Raw genomic sequence first — 12,123 nt, forward strand, 5'->3', positions numbered from 1 at the left:
TGGTGCCTTCCCCTGGTAAGTCATCTCCCCCAACAGTATCCAAAACGGTATATCTGTTTTGGAGGGAGATGACCGCAGGGGACTCCTGCACTACCTTCCTGCTCTTGCCTTGTCTCTTGGTCACCCATTCACTATCTGTCCTAACCCTTACCTGCGGTGTGACCAACTCATTAAATGTGCTATCCACAACATTCTCAGCATCGCACGTGCTCCAGAGTGAGTCCATCCGCAGCTCCAGTGCCGTCATGCGGTCTGTCAGGAGTTGCAGCTGGACACACTTCCCGCACATAGTAGCCAGGGACACTGGAAGCATCCCTGACTTCCCACATAGCACAGGAGGAGCATGACACAGGTCCGAGCTCTACTGCCATGACTTAACCCTTAAATTAATTTACTTACTAAAATTTACTTAAACACCAAACAGCTGCTTAGTAGTTCGCTGCCAATTAAACCAATCTAAAAGCCAGTCGAACATCCAACCACTTACCAGCTTGGCTGTGACATCACCTCTTGATTTCGCACCTCTTTATTTTTGTTTGCAGTTGGTTGGGCTGGTCTCTGGGCCTCCGTCTCCTACTCTCGCACTCCTTATCAGTTGCTCTAGTGTCAGCACTGGTAGGAAAAACAAGACAAAACAGCACCTGCCACCCCCACTTGCCTGAACTCACCCACTTACCAAACTCACAAATGCCACTCCATGCTGTTGCACTCCGTGTGATCTTAGTCGTCTTTATTTCAACTCCAGAGTGCCTAAATAACATGGCGGCCAACCTTTTATACCGGCCCTGCACGTGTGTGCAGGTGACCATTAGAACTCCAACAGTCGCGCCCTCTCGTGGCAAATATTACATGGTTACATACATAACATCACTCCCCCCCCCCCCCCCCCCCCAAAACTTCGGTACAGTTGAGGCGATCTGGAACCCTTCGCTCCCTGGTTGATCGTCTAAGTTCAAACCCTGGCGTGTGTGAGTTGGTCGGGCCATTGCTGCACTGCACCGTGGCTGGTCTGACCGGACTGTCCGGAACGGTGGGTTCATCCTCGTGATTGACAGCGAGGTCGATTGCTGGTTGGGTGTGTGTTGATGGATCGTCGATGGTGATATCCTCTTCAAGTCGTTCCTGGTTGTCAGTAAATCGCAATTTGATCTAATCTAAATGCTTTCTGCACGTTTGGCCATTTAACAGTTTGATTATAAACACTCTTTGCTTCAATACCCTGTGGCAGTGAGTTCCACATTCTCACCACTCTTTGGGTAAAGAAGTTTCTTCTGAATTCCCTATTGGATTTCTTGGTAACGATCTTATATTGATGGCCTCTTGTTAAGCACTTCCCCACAAGTGGAAACATTCTCTCTCTATCCACTCTATCAAAACCTTTCAAAATTTTAAAGACCTCTATTTGGTCACCAAGTGCCCCATAAATTTATCTGTAACCTTCAGTCCCATTTTCTTGGCAGAGGCTGTGTTTTCACAAGCTCAGCCTTTTTTAATGAGAAAAGAGACCCACCCAGCCTGTTCATCCTTTCCTGATGTGTATATGTTGCATGACAAAATATAGATTTGTAAATTCCAGTGTTTATAGCATTTGCATTTCGGAGCCAACCTGGATTACAATTTAGGATCAAACACGGATGTTTAGAAAGAAAGACTTGCATTATATAGCAGGAAGGTTCTGTGCTGGGGCCCCAGCTGTTTACATTGTACATTAATGATTTAGACGAGGGGATTAAATGCAGTATCTCCAAATTTGCGGATGATACTAAGTTGGGTGGCAGTGTGAGCTGCGAGGAGGATGCTATTAGGCTGCAGAGTGACTTGGATAGGTTAGGTGAGTGGGCAAATGCATGGCAGATGAAGTATAATGTGGATAAATGTGAGGTTATCCACTTTGGTGGTAAAAACAGAGAGACAGACTATTATCTGAATGGTGACAGATTAGGAAAAGGGAAGGTGCAACGAGACCTGGGTGTCATGGTACATCAGTCATTGAAGGTTGGCATGCAGGTACAGCAGGCGGTTAAGAAAGCAAATGGCATGTTGGCCTTCATAGCGAGGGGATTTGAATACAGGGGCAGGGAGGTGTTGCTACAGTTGTACAGGGCCTTGGTGAGGCCACACCTGGAGTATTGTGTACAGTTTTGGTCTCCTAACTTGAGGAAGGACATTCTTGCTATTGAGGGAGTGCAGCGAAGGTTCACCAGACTGATTCCCGGGATGGCGGGACTGACCTATCAAGAAAGATTGGATCAATTGGGCTTGTATTCACTGGAGTTCAGAAGAATGAGAGGGGACCTCATAGAAACGTTTAAAATTCTGACGGGTTTAGACAGGTTAGATGCAGAAAGAATGTTCCCAATGTTGGGGAAGTCCAGAACCAGGGGTCACAGTCTGAGGATAAGGGGTAAGCCATTTAGGACCGAGATGAGGAGAAACTTCTTCACCCAGAGAGTGGTGAACCTGTGGAATTCTCTACCACAGAATGTAGTTGAGGCCAATTCACTAAATATATTCAAAAGGGAGTTAGATGAAGTCCTTACTACTCGGGGGATCAAGGGTTATGGCGAGAAAGCAGGAAGGGGGTACTGAAGTTTCATGTTCAGCCATGAACTCATTGAATGGCGGTGCAGGCTAGAAGGGCTGAATGGCCTGCTCCTGCACCTATTTTCTATGTTTCTATGTTTCTATGATCCTTGCATCAACTGGGTAACATTGGGCACAATTATTGGAATAAGGCACCAAGGGAGCCTATCATGCTGTTGTGTCTTTTGTAGGTCGAGTCATTAATCCTGGGGGTGCAGCTAAGGGCCATCTAACGGAAAAGAATCTTTTACTTGGTCGTTGCGTTTATTGCACTCAAATTATTGCAGTTCATGTCTCTATTGTGAAAAGTAAATTGGGAGCCTTCAACAAGTGAACTTTATCCCTGACTTCCTTCTGTTGTGAGATCATTGTTTACTGCTTCAACACCTAGCTACCAATTAACAGTCACGACCTCGTGACTCACTTGCACTAATTGGAAGGTTCTGGTAGATTGCATTTAATGCCCTGCTGTGTTGTTTTGTTGAATTGGTACTTCTATCTTCTCTTAGATATTTTACAGGGTGTTTTTTAAAAGCACCCCGTTTACTGCCTCCAGTGTTAAATAACCATATTCATGTTCTAATGTGTTTCGGTGCGTTTACTTTTCTGTTAATCTTTTTCTAATTTCCTGCCAGCCTTGGTTCAGTGATAGCGCACTCGTCTCTGAGTCAGAGGGTTGTGGGTTCAAGTCCCAATCCAGAGATAAGAACATAAGAAATAGGAGCAGGGGTAGGCCATACAGACCCTCAAGCCTGCTCCGCCATTTAATACGATCATGGCTGATGCGATCATGGACTCGGCTCCACTTCCCTGCCCGCTCCCCGTAACCGCTTAATCCCTTTTTGAGCACATAATCTACGCTGACGCTTCAGGGCTGCCTTTCAGGCTGTCTTTCGGATGAGACATTAAACTGAGCCCTCTCGGGTGGGTGTAAAAGATCCCACGGCACTATTTCGAAGAAGAGCAGCGGAGTTCTCCCCAGTGTCCAGAGCCAATATTTACCCCTCGACCAACACCGAAAAACAGATGACTTGGTCATTTAGCTCATTCCTGTTTTGTGGAACCATTGCTGTGTGCAAATTGATTGCCACATTTCCCTACATTACAACAGCGATTGTACTGTAAAAGTAACTTATCGGTTGTTAAGCACTATATAAATGCACTTATCTATGTTCTAACGTGCGTAAAATGCTGCTTAATGAGGAAAGTTGCATACTAAGCAAGAGGTCACAGTGGTGTAGGCAAATTGTGAAATAGAATTTAAGAAAAATCTAGTAATTTGTGGGCAGTCACCAGAAAAGCTGCGAGATTGTTGTTAAAATCCTAACTGGTTCATGAATGTCTTTCAGGGAAGGGTTCCTGCAGATCCCGACCCCACATGCTTACACAGGGCTCTAGTCCCACACTGCGTGCTTAATGCTCTCCTGAAGTGGCCTAGCAAGCCATTTTGTTGTGAATGTGACCGTGCCAGTTGCCCATATCTTGAGAACAAAAAAAAGTCTGAGGCCCTTCCAGCGAAGCTGCTGTTTCAGAGAAGAACAGACCATGAAATGTGGATTGAAGAAAAATTCATTCAGCACACCCGAGCCCATTCTTTCCAATAGGCCTGGCACAGTTACTTAGCCACAGCCTCGCCAACAGTTCCAGAGGAAGCTGATTTAAGCCAGATAAAACCGCCAAACTTTCCTCTAAGTATCTTTGCCGTCCACTTAATAACATCGCAAGTGCCCCATTAATTTATCTGTAACCTTCAGTCCCATTTTCTTGGCAGAGGCTGTGTTTTCACAAGAGTTCAGTGAATTAGCACCAACTTACCGATGGGAGTACATTCCACACGCCCGTCACTGCGAGGAAAAAATATCTCTAACTTTATACAAGAGGTACATTGCAGAAATATAATGTGGCCTCACTACAGTGGAAAAAATTACTTGGTGCATGTTCCTTTAAATCCAGTCACACATATATCGTCGAGCTACAGTACGTGGACGACACCTGCGACTGTGCATATACAAAGGCTGAACTCCAGGACATAGTCGACGTATTTACTGAGGCATACAAAAGCATAGGCCTTGCGCTAAACATTCGTAAGACAAAGGAGCGTGCGGCAATCCAGTCCCACCCACCCCTTCCCTCAACAACTATCTGTTCCACCAGCCTGTCCACACCGCACAGCACTGCCCCCAGTCATCAAGATCCACGGCGTGACCTTGGACACCGTGGACCACTTCCCATATCTCGGGAGCCTCCTATCAACAAGAGCAGGCAGCGACGACGAGAACCAACACCGCCTCCAGTGCGCCAGTGCAGCCTTCGGCCACCTGAGGAAAAGAGTGTTTGAAGACAAGGCCCTCAAAACTGCCACCAAGCTCATGGTCTACAGGGCTGTAGTAATACCTGCCCTCCTGTATGGCTCAGAGACATGGACCATTGTACAGCAGAAACCTCAAGTTGCTGGAGAAATATCATCAACTATGTCTCCGCAACATCCTACAAATCCCCTGGGAGGACAGGCACACCCAACATCAGTGTCCTCGACCAGGCTAACATCCCCAGCATTGAAGCACTGACCACACTCGGTATCAGCTCCGCTGGGCAGGCCACATAGTTCGCATGCCAGATATGAGACTCTCAAAGCAAGTGCTCTCCTCTGAGCTCCTTCACGGCAAACGAGCCAACGGTGGGCAGCGGAAACATTAGAAGGACATTCTCCAAGCCTCCCTGGTAAAGTGCAACATCCCCACTGACACCTGGGAGTTCGTGGCCCAAGACCGCCCTAAGTGGAGGAAGTGCATCCGAGAGGGCGTTGAGCACCTCGAGTCTCATCGCCGAGAGCATGCAGAAATCAAGCGCAGGCAGCGGAAAGAGCGTGCGGCAAACCAGTCCCACCCACCCTTTCCCTCAATGACTATCTGTCCCAGCTGTGACAGAGTCTGTGGCTCTCGTATTGGTCTGTTCAGCCACCAAAGGACTCACTTCAGGAGTGGAAGCAAGTTTTCCTCGATTCCAAGGGACTTACTATGATGATGATGATAAAAATAAAACTGTGGCTCAGATACCTGTCCAAAGCTTATTTTGATAGTGTTGTAAGTTTCATAAGTTATAGGTTGGAGAGAAGAAGAATTCAAAATTAAATTAAAAAAAAAACTCCCGACTCAATATTGAGTTCAAAAATTCCAGATCATAACCTCTGCCCCCCTCTTCGGACAGCAGCTGATTCTGATATTCCCATTTACAGCTCATCTCAACACACCTTTTGTTTCTTTTAAGTGTCAGCTGTGACTCCGTGGGTAGCACACTCAGCTCTGAGTCAGAGGGTTGTGGGTTCAAGTCCCACTCCAGGGATTTGAGCACACAAATCTAGGCTGACACTCCCAGTGCAGTGCTGAGGGAGCGCTGCACTGTCGGAGGTGCCGTCTTTCAGATGAGACGTTAAACCGAGGCCCCCGTTTGCTCTCAGGTGGATGTAAAAGATCCCATGGGACTATTTTGAAGAAGAGCAGGGGCGTTATCCCTGGTGTCCTGGGCAATATTTATTTCTCAATCAACATAACAAAAAAACAGGTGATCTGGTCATTTTCACAATGCTGTTTGTGGGAGCTTGCTGTGCTCAAATTAGCTGCCCGTTTCCCACAATACAACAGTGACTGCACTCCAAAAGTACTTCATTGGCTGTAAAGTGCTTTGAGACGTCCGGTGGTCGTGAAAGCCGCTATATAAATTCAAGTCTTTCTTTACTTCCGTTATCATCTCCTTTCGCCCTGCACCATCATCCCGTTTGTCATTTAATCTCCCCTGCCTTCCACCCTATCTCAGGTCTTCCCTTTTGTTCTTTCCTCCCCTGCTCTTCCCCCCCCCCCCCCCCCCCCCCCCCCATCTACTTATGTGGCTTGGTGTAAAATTTTTATCTCATAACACTCCTGTGAAGCGCCTTGGGACATTTCACTAAATTAAAGGCACTATATAAATACAAGTTGTTGTGATCAAAACGTGGGATATGTTGCCCCTGTTTGCGTTACTAAAATTTGCCCCATCCCAGCAGCACACTCATAGACCCACATTTTCCTCGATATTGTTGTCGGGTTAGGAGAAGTGGGTTGCCTACCCTCTCTGCCAGCTGCAGCTGAGTTAGACTGGGATTCTGCAGCTGAGTTAGACTGGGATTCTTCAGTTGGCGGTGCTCTGATATAAATATCTCCTAATACACGGAGCTTGCTCAAACCATGGCCTTGAAGCTCAGAAGTTGCTCAAACGTCTCGACTTTTAAATAAAAAAGCATTGTATTTTGACTTTTTTATGTTCTCTGGATTCCCACGACCTCCCCTCTCCCCTCCCCCACACCCACACCTCCCCACATTCTCTGGCAGTATAGAGTTTAACCCTTTATACAGGTTTTGCTAATAGTTTTTTTTAAAGACAACTGAGCTTGGCTTTTTATCTCTTTCAGGTTACAGTGGACTTTGGTAGAAAAACATCAGCTGATTGGTCATCTCCCTTTGAGTAAGTTTGCCATGAACCAGTGTCAATTTGTAATCCAACGCTTGCCCTTCTCTTCTCTTTTCAACATAATGTGATATTCCGCACAATCTTCTCTCCGTCTTGGTTGAATTATTTTCACACATCAAGTGCTCCTTGGTCTCAGACCTAGAATAATGAGAAATTCGAGGTGGTGCCCGTGGGAGGGAGCAGTGGTTGCATCTCCCAAGCACTTCATGCAATGGATGAAAAGAGAGCAAGAATCCTGGCTCGCTTCCCCACCCTAATCCAGGAGTGCCGATGCCAATTGTAGCACCACCACTGCTCTGGCTGGGATTAGCGAGCGCAACACAGTATGGGAATCCTGTCTGCAAATTGCAAACTGTGTGGCTCAGAAATGGAGACTTTGCTTCTTTAGGAGAGTGGTGGGAGAGCCACAGTTTTCAAGCACCTACTCCAATGAGGAGAGTACCGAGTTGGTTTTTAGCCGAATCCTGCTAGATAGAGACCTATTCATAACTATTCCAAGTATTCGTACAATGCTGTAAAGGAATCCATCCAGTGCAAAGTATGCCAGCAGTGAATGCACTCATCTATTTAGTGTGGCATTTATTTTTATGATCAGTGCCTGGGAAATCCGACCATTTGTCCCTTGGGGTTACACACAAACATAGTGCACGATGACGGCAAATAGGAACAGGAGGAGGCCATTCAGCCCCTCGAGTCTGTTCCGCCATTCAAATGAGATCACTGTTGATTTGTGACCTAACTCAGCTGACCTGTGACCTGGCCCATATCCAGTAATACCTTCGATTAACAGAAAGGTATCAATCTCCGATTTTAAAATTAACAATTGATCTTGCATCAATTGCCATTTGCAGAAGAGAGTTTCAAACTTCTGCTACCTTGTGTGGGGTAGAAGTGTTTCCAAATTTCACTCCTGAAAGGCCTGGCTCTTCATTTTTAGACTGTGCCCCCGAGTTGTATACTCACCCCACCATCAGAAATAGTTTCTCTCAGTCTACCCTATCTGTCCCCCTTAATATCCTGAAAACTTCGATCAGATCACCCCTTAACCTTCTGAATTCTAAATGGAGCTGAGCAAGTAATGACTGGATATCTGAGACTTATTGTTGTGAGTAATTGTATTTTAAAGGAGAAGTCTCGAGCTATTAGTCTTTCTGTGCGCGTGTACAATTATAGGGGCGTCATTGCCACAAATTGGTGCGAACTTTGTGAAAAAAGCACCACAATTTTTTGTATTTTCTCTCACTTCTCTCAAACAGTGACGTGACGATTCCTCTTTGAAGTCGTAGGACTTGTTCTTTGGATTTTCAACATCACTTTTAAGTTCTATAACTGCAGCTGTTAGTACATCTCCTGCCTCCATCTGTACTGTGCAGTACACTGATAGGGTTTCAAAATTACACGTTTTCAGAGAATATATAATGGAAGATTTTTTGCAGTGCTTAGCAAAGCAGTAAAAGCGGCCATAATAATGAGAATAGAAGTTTTTTTTCCAGTAACATAGTGGTTATGTTACTGGACCAGTAATCCAGAACCTGGACTAATGATACAGAGACATGAGTTCAAATCCCACCACGGCAGCTGGAGAATTTAAATTCAATTAATTAAATAACTCTGAATGAAAAAGCTAGTATCAGGAATGGTGACCATGTAACTACCGGATTGCAGTAAAAACCCATCTGGTTCACTAATGTCCTTCAGGGAAGGAAATCTGCTGCCCTTACCCGGTCTGGACCTATATGTGACTCCAGACCCACAGCAATGCGGTTGACTCTTAACAACCCTCTGAAATGGCCCAGCGAGACACTCCGTTGTATTCAAGAAGGCAGCTCACCACCACCATCTCCAGGGCGATTAGGGATGGACATTAAATGCTGGCCTCGCCGGTGATGCCCACATCCCGTGAATGAATAAATACAAAAAAACCCGTAGAGAATGCTTTACATAAGCTGCTTTGGAAGCAGCGACCACTCAGTCATTTAAATGGAAATTGGATTAAAAGAGCAGGTTCCAGTTGAAGGGTGAGCACTGGCACAGGTGTGATGAGCTGAATGGCCGCCTATTGCACGATAATGTCTGATGTCTAGAAATATAATATTTCTTTATAATTTTGTTTTCACTTTGCTAATGGTGTTATGACAAGATAAGGATCTGTCGTGTTGTGTGCCTATTTGTACCGTGAGATATGCTGGACACCCAGAATCGGTCAGTTGATGCTTCAAGGATTGTGTTTGGACATGGAGTTGAGAGAATCGAACTGGCAAAGTTGTTGTTTGGCCGTCCGGTTCATGACAGTAAAGAACTTGCATGTGCTATTTTGGATGGACAACGTGGTAGAAATCCAAGAAAGAGGCATAGTGAAAGTCATGGTTTGACAAAATATGAAGCAGTCCTCCAATGATTAAATTGTGACTTGGAGCCTATGACAGATGAGACTGGGAGCAACCTTGTTAGCACTTCTGTGACTTCCAATCCTCCAATGAAGATTAATGAATGGACAGTATCAGAACATATTTTTGCTCCATGTTACTAGGAGATGTATACTAGAGCTGTAAACTTGAGGTGATACAAACCTTGGCTGCCTGTGTCCTAACTCGCATCATCCCGCTCGCCCATCACCCCTGCGCTTGCTGACCTACTTTGGCTTCTGGTTGAGCAACGCCTCGATTTCAAAATTCTCATCCTTATTTTCAAATCCCTCCATGGCTTCGCGCCTCCCTATCTCTGTAATCTCCCCCAGCCCCACAACCGCTCCCGAGATGTCTGCGCTCCTCTAATTCTACCCTCATGAGCATCTCTGATTATAATTGCTCAACCATTGGTGGCCGTGCCTTCTGTTGTCTGGAACTCCCTGTCTAAGCCCCTTCGCCTCTCTTTCTTCAAGATGCTCCTTTAAAACCTATCTCTTCGACCAAGCTTTTGATCACCTGCGTTAGTTTCTACTTGTATGGCTTGGTGTCAAATTTTTATCTTGTAATACTTCTGTGAAGCGCCTTGTGACATTTCATTATGTTAAAGGTGCTATATAAATACAAGTTGTTGTTGTAATATGCTCCTCTTCACCTGCTCTCTCATTTGCATGGCTACTGCAGATCGTTGTAAAATATTATCCCATTCCGAGTGGATGCTGTGGCGCTTACCTGCAAAAAAAAAAAAGTGGGGTGGGGCGTCGTGGAGGTTGAACCAAAGTGACTTCTGCTTGTCTCCATTGTTCCCTGGTTGTCTCTGGTACCTTCTGGTTTGCTATTGGGAGCATGGTTGCGGCCTGGGATCAGTGGACTGTTTGCACAGTCTACAGCAGAGGTGGTTAGAACCAGGTGGCTCATGGATTAGGGAGGCGGGTTAATGAACAAAGTAAAGGAAGTACTCGTACAGCATGTCAGACGTCGCATCTTTGGCTATGTTGCATCTTTTCTTAAAACATTTTTTAAAAATTCCTCTGCAGACACATGGTTTTGAGGAGTTTCCAACAGTGCTTTGTAGTTTTGTTATACAGGTTGGGCCTCTCTGGTCCGGCACTCTCGGGATCTGACCGGTGCCGGAACAGAGACTTTGCCGAACCATGGGAGATCGCGCTGAGCTTAGGTTTACCAGATCTGACAGTGCGCGGGCTCCTGAGCGCCTCTGCCACGCTCCAGTTCAGGCTGCACAACTCGGGCCTCGCTCTCTCTCTCTACGTGCTGGTTTGCTGCTCTTTATTTTAAGCTCGTGTCCCCCTCCTGCCACCGCACCCGGACCTGTCGCGCGCCCCCCCCCCCCCCCCCCCATCGCAACCTCCTCCACTGCACCTGGACCCGCCCGCACCGCGTCCACCCCCCTCTGTTGCCACACCCGGACTCTCTCTCTTTTTCCCCCCCAAGCCCCGTCGCAACCTCCTCTGCCGCACCCGGACCCGCTCACGCTGCAGGCACGGGACTGATGCCGAACCACGGGTGCTTCCGGATCAGACAGTTCCGGATTGGAGAGGTACAACCTGTGCCAAGTTGTTGAGTAAGTCCGACCTGGATGTCCGAGATGGGGAGTAACAGCTGCATTTAATAGAATGTTTTTATTAGTCTTTTGTTACTGATTTTGATTCAGACTATGCAGTTATGCAGATATTTCAGCCAGTGCTTTACTGTTGTGCAGAACTCTCCTGAAGTGAGGAATTGTCTGCTGTCCTTTCAGTGGAGCTGTTAATCTGAAGCCCATATTTTTCCAAATCTGTTTACTGAAATGTGTAGGATCTGGCCTCGAATTCAGGCTCATCCGACGTGATAAAAATCTACTGACTGCAACAGTTTTGTGTGAAATGAGTTCATGTCATTCAAATTGGCATGGAGGGATAGCAAGTGTGCTAACTTGTGTGGGAAATGGACAGATGGGGTACTGGTGCAGTAAGGGGCTGTGTGTCCGAGGTTAGGCAAGAGTTTCACTCTATGCCTCCCGAGTTCACCATTCTCTGTGTAAAGTAATTAACTCTATACGGGCTGTGTTCCTTCTCTCTTCACAGCTTCAGCCAAAATCTCCTGGTTCTCGAGTCCAGGGTGTGTGCTGTGCTGAACATCTTACTGGGGCTCAGTTTATATATGCCCTTCATACTGTTGAATGTTTGAATAATGCATCTCCGTAGCCAACTTTTCTTTTAAAATAAACAATCGCAGGAACTTCAATCTCGCCTCCGAGTTCAGATAGTGTCAGTTTGATTGCCCTTTTTTGCACTACCTCGAGTGCTTAGATACCTCTGCTGCAGTACTTTGAATTACACACAGTACTCCAGATGTGGCTGCACCATTGCCTTGTGTGGACTGATTATCGCCTCCGAGATTTGTTTAGAGAGGGAATTCCAGAGCTTAGGGCCCAGCCAACGGTAGAATGATTAAAATTGGAGGAGCGCAGCGATCTGAGGGTTGTAGGACTGGATGAGGTTTCAGAGATGGGGATTGGGCAAGGCCATGGAAGGATTTGAAAACCAGGATGAGGATTTTAAAATCGAGGCATTGCCAGATTGGGAGCCAATAAAGGTCAGTTAACATTTGCATCTTAATTGGATGATGCTGG

At 46.3% G+C, this 12,123-nt stretch overlaps 1 protein-coding gene across 1 annotated transcript in view; it reads left to right on the top strand.

The window, feature by feature from the left end:
• The window catches only part of LOC139227958 (A-kinase anchor protein 13), a 250,821-nt gene that overhangs the window by 72,788 nt on the left and 165,910 nt on the right, over positions 1–12,123 (top strand). Inside the window, exon 2 of the mRNA XM_070859119.1 lies at positions 7,028–7,080. The gene's annotated coding sequence lies outside the window, so the exon portion shown is untranslated. The remainder of the gene's footprint in view (positions 1–7,027; positions 7,081–12,123) is intronic.

This window comes from Pristiophorus japonicus, chromosome 17 (genome assembly GCF_044704955.1).
Source record: "Pristiophorus japonicus isolate sPriJap1 chromosome 17, sPriJap1.hap1, whole genome shotgun sequence".
NCBI classification, from domain to species: domain Eukaryota; kingdom Metazoa; phylum Chordata; class Chondrichthyes; family Pristiophoridae; genus Pristiophorus; species Pristiophorus japonicus.